The 13967-nt window shown below is 35.0% G+C and overlaps 1 pseudogene; it reads left to right on the plus strand.

Moving 5' to 3' along the window:
• LOC106059518 (dynein axonemal heavy chain 6-like) overlaps nucleotides 1–13967 on the plus strand; it is a 108706-nt pseudogene that overhangs the window by 38850 nt on the left and 55889 nt on the right.

Raw genomic sequence — 13967 nt, forward strand, 5'->3', positions numbered from 1 at the left:
TTTCACGCTGTCCAATCTTGGGTGATGTTTGTACCAGTATGCACAGTCTACCTTCACGCTGTCCAATCTTGGGTGATGTTTGTACCAGTATGCACAGTCTACCTTTATGCTGTCCAATCTTGGGTGATGTTTGTACCAGTGTGCACAGTCTACCTTCATGCTGTCCAATCTTGGGTGATGTTTGTACCAGTATGCACAGTCTACCTTTAAGCTGTCCAATCTTGGGTGATGTTTGTACCAGTATGCACAGTCTACCTTCACGCTGTCCAATCTTGGGTGATGTTTGTACCAGTATGCACAGTCTACTTTCACGCTGTCCAATCTTGGGTGATGTTTGTACCAGTATGCACAGTCTACCTTCACGCTGTCCAATCTTGGGTGATGTTTATACCAGTATGCACAGTCTATCTTCATGCTGACCAATCTTGGGTGATGTTTGTACCAGTATGCACAGTCTACCTTCACCCTGTCCAATCTTGGGTGATGTTTGTACCAGTATGTCCAATCTTGGTTTATTTTTCTCTCACATATTTTCATTGAAGCCTGTGATCATCAAATCTTGCTTGGTTAGTCTTGGGCATCCCTTGTTTAAGACTCCATAATCTTGGCATAGTGGTTGGGCTTAGGAAACTTCCAGTTGGCATGTAAGTGACATGTCCAAGCCAACTTAGTCTTTTTCTGTGTCATAATATTATAGATATTGTGTGTATTGGCTAATTTCAAAACTTCCTGATGGGAGACACAAACCCTGCAGGAAAAGGACATTATGTGTCACAGGCAGTGCAAGGGTAAACTGTTTAATCTATCCTTGTGATGTATGCATGTTGACCAGCTCTCACTACCATTAAGAAGAGTTCACACTATGCAGCTTTTTTGGTCGCTGTGGTCAGTTTGGTATTTTCCCAGACATAATTAGAGAGTCTTGCCACTGCTGCAGAAGCTTTTTCTTGTGCAAGACTTGAGTCTTGGCGAGACTTATTGTTAGTCTGAACCCTTGACATGCAACTGCCAGAGCATTTACTAGTTTTTGTGATCTTTCTTGCGAATGATAGTTGTGCACCTTATTGTCACTGAACAGCAGTCCCTGATCAGGATATGCAGTTTCTTCATTTTGAAGATAATTCAAGACAGGTTAAAAAGCCATTGGATCTACTGTAGATAAAAGTAGATTGGTGTAAAATGTCTATTTGATCAGTTTCATAGTCATAAATATTTGATATTTAAATTACCTAAAAATTTTATATTGCATACACAAATATTCATTTTATGCCTATACTATGCATATGGTACTTATTTTAATTAATTAGTCCATATTATTATGTCTTATTAAATATTTAGTTATTATGCACTTTCTTTTTTTTTTCAATTAGCAACAATAGAATCTACATTTTAACTAGTTTTAGAAACTGTTTTTTTCTTGCAATGCAACCCTTCTCCCATCCTCTTGGAATTTTTTCCAAAACAAAGCAATCCATTATCTTGAAGCCTTTCTCAGTACAATTACCTTTGACTATCTGTGTCTTGCCTTTATGGGTGTCCACTTAATTTGTTTAGATAACATTCCTTTACAAGTAGGTCACAATGATCCCCTCTAAATATGTCCACAACAAAATAACATCCACAAAACTTGTCTTACAAAAGATGGTGGTCAAATGCCTTGTCATCAATGTTTCCCTTGCACTAATTTCAATATAATTGACCATAAACATCAATAATCATACATGTGCACCACTGTGCACTAGTTTTTTTAATATGCTAGCTATACTACAACATGAAGACAGAAAAAAAATATGTGAGTTTTGTCATCTGACAGATTGTGGTAGAAGAATTTCTAGAAGATATTAACAACATGCTGAACTCTGGAGAAGTTCCAAACTTGTTTGAACCTGACAGTATGAGAGGTTGATAATAGGCTGCAGACCAGGTGCTAAAGAGGCAGGAATTCCTGAAGGAGATAGAGATGCAATTTATGACTATTGTATCCATTGTGTCAGGTACAGTTGACATTATTGTTTTAAGTGTCAGGCACTTTTGACCTTACTATATTTCATGTATAAATGACTCTAGACCTAACTATATCCAGTGTGTCAGGTATGTTTGAACTTTGAACTTGTACCTGGTCATTTGACTTTTCTTTATCCATTTTTCACGTTCATTTGACTTCTCAATGTTCCCCTACAACAGGTTCATTTGGCTTATTGTATTCACTGTCAGGTACATGTAGCTTTTGTTGCATTCAGTGTGTCAGATAAGTATCCAACATATCATGGCTAATGAAACCAGAAATTGTTCAATCCTTTACCCTTGGAAACTGCCTTGTTCATTTGAATGTGTGGGTGTAGGATTAGCACCTGTTCATAGAAAGTCATTAATTCATTGTCATGTTCAGAGAATTGTGCTTGTCACTTGACTGGTGTGTAGCATTACGTACATATGGTCATCTTCATCTTACCCTGTCATTTAGTCTGTCGAACTGTTGGTGCACCATAAACACATGTTCAGAGAATTGTGCTTGTCACTTGACTGGTGTGTAGCATTACATACATATGGTCATCTTCACCATACCCTGTCATTTAATCTGTCGGACTGTTGGGGCACCATAAACATCTGTTTAGAGAATTGTGCTTGTCACTTGACTGGTGTCTAGCACTACATACATATGGTCATCTTCACCTTACCCTGTCATTCAGTCTGTCGAACTGTTGGGGCACCATAAACAGCTGTTGACAGTTTTTCTCCATTTCTCTCTATCAGGATTAGAGTTTCTTCCGTAGACAGCCCCATCCATTCATTAATGTTGTCCTCCCAATCCTTTCTTTTTACACCACCTTCTTTATTTCCCTGGTACTGTTACCTGCAGACAAGTTCTTGCGAGCCCTGAGAATCTCACTGTACAGTCTTAACTTGTGTTTTTTAACAGTGGTCAGAAGGTCATCATGGGGCTTGGTTGCCATTGTAAATTGTAATCCTGTTTTGGATTTCCAAGTTTGAAAATATAATCTTTGTATGTGATACAAGTTAACAATTTGTGCATGCATAGGTAAATATATATTTGACGAATGAACAGTCACAGTAAAAGTTAAAAGTTAGGATGGCTGCCTGGTCATGCGGTTTGTGCGCTGGACTGTCGTTCGGGTTTATCGACGGTCGAGGGTTCAAACCCTGCCCGCTCCCATCCCCCGTCGTCCTGCGGGAGGTTTGGACTAGGAAGTAAACTATCTTCAACTCTGAAGGAACATCCGAAACATGTAAAACATTATTTTACAAAATAAAAAAAAAAGTAAGACAAGATGATTAGAAGGCACTCAAGAATGAACTATTAGTTGCAGATTTGTTGAGAGCAATTAAAGTGAATTTAGAGTATAGATATCATGTTGTGATAGAGTCAACACTTTTACCCTTTAGATCTTCATTTGGACATTCTTAAAAAGAAAACAAAAGAGCTGAAATTACAAAAGTGTTAAGGTCTAAAATTAATGTGCATAACTAGATTAACAAGGAATATCTGTAGACTGATAAGATAGAAAAATTATTTTGATGGTTATGAAGAAAACTTTTCAGAGAAATAAATTCTTTAAGACTCTGTACTGTTGTAATATTTTAATCCAGACATAATAAATTTGTTTAATATTATTTTCTGTAAAGCTGTCCTTTAAATTTAATTGCACTTTATCGGTCTGTATTTTTTTCCAGAAATAATCTGCACATAGTATTGTGCATGTCTCCGGTGGGCTCTGCCTTTCGATCAAGATGCCGGATGTTTCATCTTTGGTCAACTGTTGCACCATAGACTGGTTCATTGAATGGCCGAAAGAAGCTCTTTTAGGAGTGGCACAGTCTTTCTTTAAAACCGTATCTTTAGGATGTTCAGATGAAATCAAAGTAAGTTTTACACTAAATTATTATTTTATTGAGCATTAGAAAGAAAATGTGATTCTCAAATATCTATGATCATTAACATTCACTCAAGTCTTCAATTGAAAAACTTGACTTGCATTTTTCTAGAAATTACCACTTAAAAAATATGAAGCAAACTAATCTTCAAACAAATAATATTTACTATTTAAGTAAACAAACAAAACTCAATAGTTAAAATTGTTCTTAAAAAAATATTAATATTGACACTTAATACAAATAGACATACAAGAAATGTTTAATTTAGAGCAAAACAAATTTGAATATTTTGTAGCAAAATATTTTGTCAACAAGTTACAATTAAGTGTAGCATCTGAACCATTACAACAAGAAAGTTCTTATTCATTTTACATTGGTGTTTTATCAAAAGGACTTGATTACATAGGTTTGACATTGCTATTTTATTGCCCTAAACACATATTATATAGAGGTTCCTCTTTCTGAACTTGTGATCTATAAAGGCAGATGAATAAAACTTGTGTTGCTGATCAAGCAGTATTTACTCCAGACTGTCGTCTTGATGGTCCCGGGTTCAAACTCTGCGCACTGGTTTCCCCTGTCAACCTGAAGGAGGTGGGGGCTAGGAAATAAGGATATTCTATTCTGAAGTAACATCTGAAACATGTTAAACAAACAAAGCTTATCTGTTTCTATAACCAAAGGTTAACTAGGGTGTCACGTGGCCAGCACAATGCCAACTGCCTTTTCTTTACCTATCATATATCAGGTACCCATTAGAGTTGGGTGCACTCAGGGGCCTCAAAATAAATCATATATCAGGTACCCATTAGAGTAGGTGCACTCAGGGGCATCCAAAAATCATATATCAGGTACCCATTAAAGTTGGGTGCACTCAGGGGCCTCCAAAAAATCTCAAAATTAAAACTCTAAGTCTTCACTGATTTTCAAACTTGAATCCCTCTCATCAGTTTGAAGCCAAGTGCTTCATCACTTGACTATCATGTCCCACAAATTTTGTAATAGTTTGAGTATTTCATTTACAGGACAATGTATCTAAAATGTGTGTAGAAATTCATATGAGTGTTACAGAAATGTCAGAGAGATTCTTCACCGAGCTAAAGCGTCGTTGCTACACCACACCCACTTCCTACCTTGAGCTGATCAACCTGTACATTACCATGGTACAAGAGAAAACAAGGTACACTAATTTCTTCTAAATAAATATAATTTGAAAGAAGTGATCATAAATTGCACTTCCTATTAAATCCTAGAATAGAAACTACCTTCTATTGTTCTAATATTTCAAAATAAAAATGTCAGTTCTTCCTTATAAATATTTTTTTATTAAATAAAGCCAGACTTATTTCACATTTTTGGATGTTATTAATGTAAAAAAACACATTTATCTTGGATTGTACTAAATCTTGCTCTTCCTTTTCGACCATTGCACAAATCTATCCTTTTCGACCGTTGCACAAATCTATCCTTTTCAGAGAGACTCTTCTCAGCCCTTTAATCTTTCTCTATTTTTTTATCCTTAAAGTAATGTTCTTTTGCTTGACTTTGACATAAGTATATATTATTGGTTTAGAATAAGTTATTAGATTTGTCAAATGAGGTTAGTTAAAAATAGCTAAGTTATAGTAGAGCTGATGGCTGTAAATATAGTGAGCTAAATCTGGATATAACGGAAGTTTGATCTTTCTATCTAAGTTATGACTGTCACTAAATGGTTCATCTCCTTGGTTCTGGATGCACTGATATATATTGCTGGTGGCTAATTCTTAATGCTTATCCTAATTAAGTGCTACTAGTTCTATAGTGCAGTTGCAGGTCACAGCTGAGACTGTGAAGCCATGAAAAATTTTGTACTCCTCATTAATCTTTGGACTCAAAGAAAAGCCTTACTATTATTATAGTGCAGTTGTATTAAAAAGTGATAGTTCAAATGGTGTCATTATAAGTGTCCATAGACATCAATTAGTTTTATAGTCATATTTTAAAGCTAGGATTATCTTTAGTCATAATAAGAATAATATATTTGTCACACAGACATCTTATAATGCAAGCACAAATCAGGATAACAAAAGAATACTAACATATTAGTTTAGGCTGTAGAAAATGTTAATAGCTTTACTCATGTTGATTTATTTAATACCCTTCTGTTGCATATATTTCTTGTAGTAATATTAAGACTGCTCGTGAGAGAGTAGCTAATGGACTTTCCAAACTGTTTTCAACCAATGATTTGGTTGACAATATGAAGAAAGAACTTGTTGCTTTAGAGCCTGAACTTAAACAGAAGTCTGCTGACACTGCTGCATTGATGGGAAGACTTAAAATAGATCAAGAGAAAGCTAATGTTGTAAGTTGACATTTGGAAATAGGACGTTTCTATTTATAACAGAATGCATTATTTTTGTGCATTCATCATTCAATTATCTTTACTATTTAGATTTTGAAGTTGGGACAAGTAATGTTGTATGAGTTCAAGTTTCATTGAATGATGGAATTAAATAAATGGTAGTATTGGTAATTATTAAGAAAGTATAGGATGATTGCTGTCAAACTGTTATTTAGCTTTTGAAAAAAAATAAATATATATATATATATTCAAAGAGAGACAGAAATGAACTTTATATTATCACTATATTTGAAATAGGAATACAAAACTTGAATAAAGAAGTCAGAATGTTCATAAAGTTTACTTTAAAGAAACAATCATGTCAAAATATAATTTGTACTTTAAACTTACTGATTTTTAGTAGTAATATAGTATTGATGTTCCTTTTTAAATGTGGTGGCTAAGAAAATAAAATTGTACATAGGTTATCGTTTACTAATTGTACTTTTTAATGATACATTTTAAGATTTGATGAACTAAAAGCTGTTTTGGCAATTAGTATTTAAAAAAAGAAAGGACAAGCAATGGCTGAATAGTACCTAACACAACAAAATGCAAATGTACCTGATTCAATCAATAGATATAAAAGGGGTGACACTATTATGTAGATAAATTATAGTTGAGGCCTGAAGCCCTATGACTTTGTTTGGGACTATTTATTGTTTGATTTGTAGGAAATAAGAAGAAAACAAATCTCTGCTTTTTTGTATATTATATTGAAATTCAAGGGCTAACTTAAATTACTGTTCCTGTTTGAAATACCTGAAAAGTCAGTACCTCTAGACCATGAAAACATCACCTTCACCTTTTCCCTTAGCCTGTTCAACTGTTGGGACACTACACATGATTTGTAGGCCATTTGTCTTTTGCGTTAAGTAAAATCTCTTCCAGTGACAGGCTTGTCCACTCTTTGATGTTGTCTTCCATTCACTTTCTTTGCCTCTTCTTTTTCCTGGTACTGTTCCCTGAACAATTGCAGTGTTATAAAATTCACTGATAATAACAATTATAAGTGATTATTAAAGTTAATATTTGATGTAGAAACCAGTCAACATTTAAGAACATCAGTATTTCAATGCACTAATGAGATTCTAGGCTGCTTTTGATCTATTTGACTATGTTCTGATTAGACTCAGAATTGCTGCTGTGGATTGTTTCAAACCTCTAATCAATATGAAATATTTAATATGTATGGGTAACATTTTCTTTCAATTTATCAATCAGGTTCAGAAACAGGTGGCTATCGATGAAGCCAAAGTGAAAACAACTGCTGAAGAAACTCAGGCTATAGCAGATGATGCTCAGCGAGACTTGAACGAGGCGCTACCTGCGCTGGAAGTTGCAGAGAAAGTAAAACATCTTCATCTTATAAATTACAGACATTCTTTCTAAACAGAAGAGAGTTATAGATTAAGCATATAGTTATAGATTAAGCATATAGTTATAGATTTAGCATATCCATTTGTTAATCTGGTCATGTAAGGTAATTACAGTCTTAAACTCACCTAAGTCTTGATTGTCGTGGCTGATTCAGGCAACATGTTCCCTGCTCCAATAGCAATAGGGAAGAAACACTTGTACCAATTGTCCTACCAGATGGAATAAGAAATGTTACTTGTTACTTTATCTTTGTGTCTTTTGGAGTATTTCATTAGGTTGTGCTTTTGTATTTTTAAGTTATGGTTGAGTGTTTTATGTATTATTATTCCATCCCATCCCAGTGGTGCAACAGCCCATGGAGGGCTCTGGCCTGCTTCAACACATCCTTCCATTCAGATCTCTCCTGGGCCTTTCGTCTCCACGCTCTAACCCCAAACTGTTAAAGATCTGCCTCCACATCATCAATCAATCGCATTCGGGGTCTGCCTTTGGGTTGCCTGCCTTTTGTTTTTTGTCTGTATATGATTTTCTCTCCTCTGTTATCTGACATTCTTTCAAGGTGACCTGCCCAACGTAGTCTATTCTTTTTTATTTCGGTCACTATTGGTGGGTCTTCATACAGTTGATATATCTCTTGGTTAGTGTGTGTCCTCCACCCTGTTTCATCCTGTATGGCACCATAGATTTTCCTAAGAATTTTCCGTTCCCAAGTATTAAGTAAATGTTCAGATTTCTTAGTCAGTGTCCAGGTCTCACTTCCATGCATTGCTGCTGGTCTTATTATGGTTTTGTATATTATTTTCTTGGTTTTCCTTGAAAGAATGTATTATTATTACTTGACTTTTTAATCTTCTGTCATTCACAAAGTGTCATTACATGACAAGGTAGTAGTTCCTTCTCTGTCATTGAAACGTGATCTCATTTTCTTTTAACTCAAAGACTGCTAGGGAAGATTATCTTCATTTTGAAAAACAAGCCACACACATGGCATGAAAAGGTTGGGTATCTTGAGAGTTGCCCACTTTGATAAAAACAATTTTTGTAAGAATGTTCTTTACTGATGACCATAATCTCCTTGTCTTCAATCTCATAATACTGCCATACACGGCTTCATGCCATGAGGTGTAATAATAAATAGCATTTCACATTCATGAATGTCAATTTCATTTTCTTTGTGGGATCTCTTTGAGAGTTGCCTATATATCACTTGGGAGCACTTTCCAGCTCACAGCTCCAGATAAAATGTCATTTGGGGAGGCAATTTTCAGGCAAAAGAACTACATGTTCAGCCCATCATAGTTCTGACCTTTTTGCTGTGGCAAAAGATCTTAAAATCTCATATGTAGTCAAACATTTTTCACTGGTTAAGTTTTTAGACATCAGAGATGGTAAGAGTTCAGCTTTTTGATGTGACTGGAACATAAGGTCCAGGAATCTGAAGCATAGAAGGACTACAGTATTGCCAATTTTTAATTTTTGTACAAGTGCTTAGTCTTCTTGACCATTCTTGTTTTTAAAGTCTGAGGCACTGTGGCATGCAACATGGAAGTCTACCTCAGCATATAGGCTGGCATTTAGTTACCAGATAGACAAACATTTTTACATTTACTAGTTTCTGGCCATCTTTAAAAATGTCTTGTTTCTCGGCAATTTTACTGGGAGGAGGTTGGTACAGAACTTTTGTCTTTGCTGCATTGATATTGAGGCCAAAGTTTTTGCCTTAGTGAAGAGGGTCAAGCTCTTTTGAAGACCCACTATATTTGAGGGAAGTAAAGTGCAGCCATATGTGAATAGCAGATCTCTGATTTAATCATATTTGACTTTTGCCTTAGCTATAAGTCTCTGAGATTTGTCATGTTTTATGCTGGTTTTTTTTCAAATTTTAAACACATAAAATAAATTTTAAATTTCATATTAACCACTTCATTAAAATTTTAAATACCTAATGTTAAGTTAAATTTAAACTTTAAAAAACTATATATATGTGAACTAATGAAACTCTCAGAAAAGATCTACACATAACCACTATGCATATGAAGTATTGATAACTGATCACCCTAGAAGAGTTGATTGCTGGAAAGCACTGAAGAGTTTAATGCTGGGGAAACAATAAATTAATGTTATTAAACTCATGAGCTCTACCACAGTTTCTCATCTTCTTCATCTACTCAGCTTAGCTTTAGGCTCTCTGCAGTGGCAGGCTGTTCTTCCTAGTTGTTCCACACTGCCTTACAGAGTGTTAGTTATTCTAGGTTGTTCAGCTCAATTAAATTGTGACATTCTATAAGAAAATAATTGACAGTCTTGTAAGAAGATGACTACATCCTACGTGTCATGCATTTACTCATGAGTATTAACCTATGACCTAAATTCTGCTAAGTCACTGATTTTCCTGACTAGATCAGGCAACCCATTCCATGCTCTAATAGCACTGGGGAAGAAAGAGCATTTGTACAAATTTGTCATAGCATATGGAACGAGGAATATGCCTTTGAGTCTTTCTGAGTATTTTATTAGGTTTTGTTTTTGTATTTGAAGATTCTGGTTCAATGTTTTATGTATAATTGATTCCTTACTTTTGAATCTTCTATCCTGAAGGCTTTCTAAATTTAGTGATTTTACTAAAGGTGTTACTCTAGTCAAATGTGAATATTTGTTTGTTATAAATCTCACTGCTCTATTTTGTGTCTGTTCCAGTTTCTTAATGTTTTCTTGAGTTGAGGGTCCTAAACAGAGGATGCATATTAGGAGTCTAACAAACATTTTAATTATGCTTAATGCTTTGTTTGATTTTTTGATAGTTTAATCAATATGGGGGATTCCATGGCAGTTTTTCATTTATCATAACACCTAAGTATTTTGCGTTTTTAGTCTGTGTTACTGGTTAACCATGAATAAGATAAGTGGAATTTATTTGTTTTAGTTTTTATAATAAGAATGACAATGATCTGTTATGACTCTGCGCTTTCAGGCTTTGTTAGCACTAGACAAAAATGACATTGCTGAGATACGAGTATTTACCAAACCTCCAGAACTTGTTCAGACAGTTCTAGAAGCTGTTGCCATTCTCTTAGGCAACAAGTAAGTGGAATAAACAAACGAAACATTAATGTTTTATACTTGGTGAACGTCTAATGACCGTGACCTTCAGTAATTCATTGCACTAAAATGTTGATTGCTTATGCAATAATGTCTTTCAGGACAGACTGGGCGAGTTGTAAAGCCATGCTGGCAGACACAAACTTCTTAAAAAAAATTTATGAATATGACAAAGAAAATGTCCCAGCTGCCAAGCTGGCTAAAGAAGGAAATATACATCCATGCCAAGTTTTGTACCTGACGTTGTAGCCAAAGTTTCAAAGGTAACTTATTTAATTGTCAGTGGAATCATTAAATTATTTCTAAAAACTCATTAGACTGAGTCCCAAAAAGCCTGTGGAGTCTGGGAGCGCATGAGGCGCCCTGACCGCACTTCCCCGTGGTGGAGGCTGTCCAGGCCTGAGCAAGCTATTATAGCACAGTGCAGGACAGGCCACTGTCCTGTTGGCTCATATTTGTCGCGGCTATGGCCAAATTTTGATTCACGGTGCCCCCGCTGCGGGGAAGAAGAGGAAACCCTGCCTCATATTCTGTTTGACTGCCCCAGAGTTGCTGATCTCCGTCTCGACAGGTCTGGGAAACCCAAAATTGTCGACCTGTATGGCGACATTTATGCACTACGCAAGACAGTAGGGTTTCTGGCCAGGGCTTTTGCAAGAGAGGATTTGAGCCTCTCAAGCCCTCACTCTAATGGAGTTTGATGATTATGATTAGACTGAATAATGAAAAAGTAAAAAGCTGGCAACACATGCATTCAATGGACAAAAAAAAATGGAGGATCTAGATTTCACAAGAGGATATCTGCCTCCAAAAACTACAACATGCTCATTTAAAATTAAACAAGATCATTATAGAAGTGGAGAAAACTGGTTTAAAAATCAATGAAAAGAAAACTCAGGTGTTGAGAATAAATAAAACCAAGAAGCACCACTACAACGTCAAGGAGAAAACCTAGTAGAAAGAGATGATATTGTCTATAGTAAAAGCAAAGAGGGATGATTAACATACATGTTTAAAATTAGATCAACTAGGCTAGTCATGTGTTTAATATTCTACAGAAGATCTGGTGTTAAAAAAAAACACAACAAAATGTGAATGTGAAATCATTTCTTTTATTTGGATCAGAGACTTGAAGAGTAACACAGTCTAACATTCACCCACAAATGTTGTACTAATAAAATGATCTGTCTGATAAGTTAAGCCCACAGTATGTCAAAACAACTCCACTTTTCATTGAATGTTGTTTTGTTTTGTTTGTTTTTTTTTCTTCTTTTTTATTTGCCAACCAGCAATCTTCTAAGCTGAAAAACAATTTCTGTATTTGGTGTGAAAAAAAAATGTCTATAGATGCATTATTGTTTTTTTTATTTAGTAGACATTATATTTTGTAATTACATTGTTTATGGAAAAGTTTCATAGTGAATGTAAATCTTAAATCATTAACTACTTATCTGAAAATATTTGTGATATAATGTTTTGAAGATTCTTATGACCACAGAGTAATGATGGAATGTTGTTTGATAAATCTATTCTTTGTCTAGGCTTGTAAAACTTTAGTCCTATGGGTTCGAGCAATTGATGTTTACTCTGCTGTAGCTAAACAAGTTGAGCCAAAGAAACAAGCGTAAGTAATTGGAAGTCAAAGGATTAAATAATTAGCTGACAAAGCATTAAATAATTAGCAGTCAAAGCATTAAATAATTAGCAGTCAAAGCGTTGCTATTTTTTAAATCATTCTAGATATAAGTAAAAAAATATTCAATTATATTTGTTTTCTTAGACTTATTTTAATATAACTTTAGTGGTCATTACTTAGTAAACTTTGTACTAAATCATAATGATGTCACTTTGAACATGGGATATATATAGTTTTATTACAGAAGTATATGTATAGTTGGTATATTATTATTACAAGATGTATTATCTCTTCCTTGTCAGACTGGCTGAGGCTCAAGACGTTCTCAATGAGGTTTTAAGTGTCCTCAAAGCTAAACAAGACCAACTGGCTGAAGTGGAGAAACAAATTAAAAATCTTCAGGCTGTCTTTGACAAGAGTATGGCTGAAAAAAAAAGTTTGGAAAGAAACATGGCTGTGACTGCCGCCAGATTGAAACGCTCTTCCAAACTGACAACAGCCTTAGCTGATGAACAAGTAGGTTATTTTAAAATCTATGAGAACTATTATAACATAAGAATATGATTCTTAGTCAGACTTGGCCTACTGGGCGTAGTTTTTATAATATCAAAGATAAATTGAAATGATCAAACAAAAATATCACCTTGAGGAATAAATTAACGATTTGAAAATATGTGCATTCATTCACTAAAACCATATTTCCATATTGGAGTTGAGACATGCATGACACACAATCTTGGAAAGAATTGTGAGACTACAATGATTTTGTCACTTTCTTGGTGTGATTTTTTTTCATATTTCTACTATCATAGCTCAAATGTCTTTGAATCCCAAAACAACATCTCAATCTCATGATTTCATGTTGAAATAAGAAATGGGACATTACTAAAAACTCATTTATTTCTCATCTTTATCATTGAACTATTTATTCTCTGCTCCTTGAAATATTTATTCTCTGCTCCTTGAAATATTTATTCTCTGCTCCTTGAAATATTTATTCTCTGCTCCTTGAAATATTTATTCTCTACTCCTTGAAATATTTATTCTCTACTCCTTGAAATATTTATTCTCTGTTCTGCAAGGTTGTTAAAAGTGGTAATGGATATAAGCACTCCACTACCTAAAAAATACTTTCAATGGCTTTCAGATAGCCTCTGACAAACAGCCTCTACCCGTTAGATGTTAGATATGGGAGAATTGTTATCACTAACTGGGGAAAATGTGTAACCAGTGCCTAAACCAGTAAGCTTCAGGCAGGAGGGGCTCATTAGCCTTGGTTGACTACCCACCTAGGAGAAGGAAAACTGAATTCAAACCTCTGCTGCCTTGCGGCTATACCCAAATATGTGAAAGGCTTTGGGAGTCTATCTTGAGGAAAAATAAGGAGCAGACAAGGCAGTTTGCAGAGCCTGCGCCACCGCATTTCGCATTCTGTATCAGCAGTTGCTGTTCCTTTGGATTCATCAGCTGTGCAGAGAAATTGGAAAATAGCTGTTTGGGTTACATTGTTCCAACCATAACTAATGCCCAAGCATTCATCTCATTTCTCATTTCCATAGTTTATTTTGCAAC

This window comes from Biomphalaria glabrata, chromosome 7, assembly GCF_947242115.1.
Source record: "Biomphalaria glabrata chromosome 7, xgBioGlab47.1, whole genome shotgun sequence".
In the NCBI taxonomy this organism is placed as follows: Eukaryota; Metazoa; Mollusca; class Gastropoda; family Planorbidae; genus Biomphalaria; species Biomphalaria glabrata.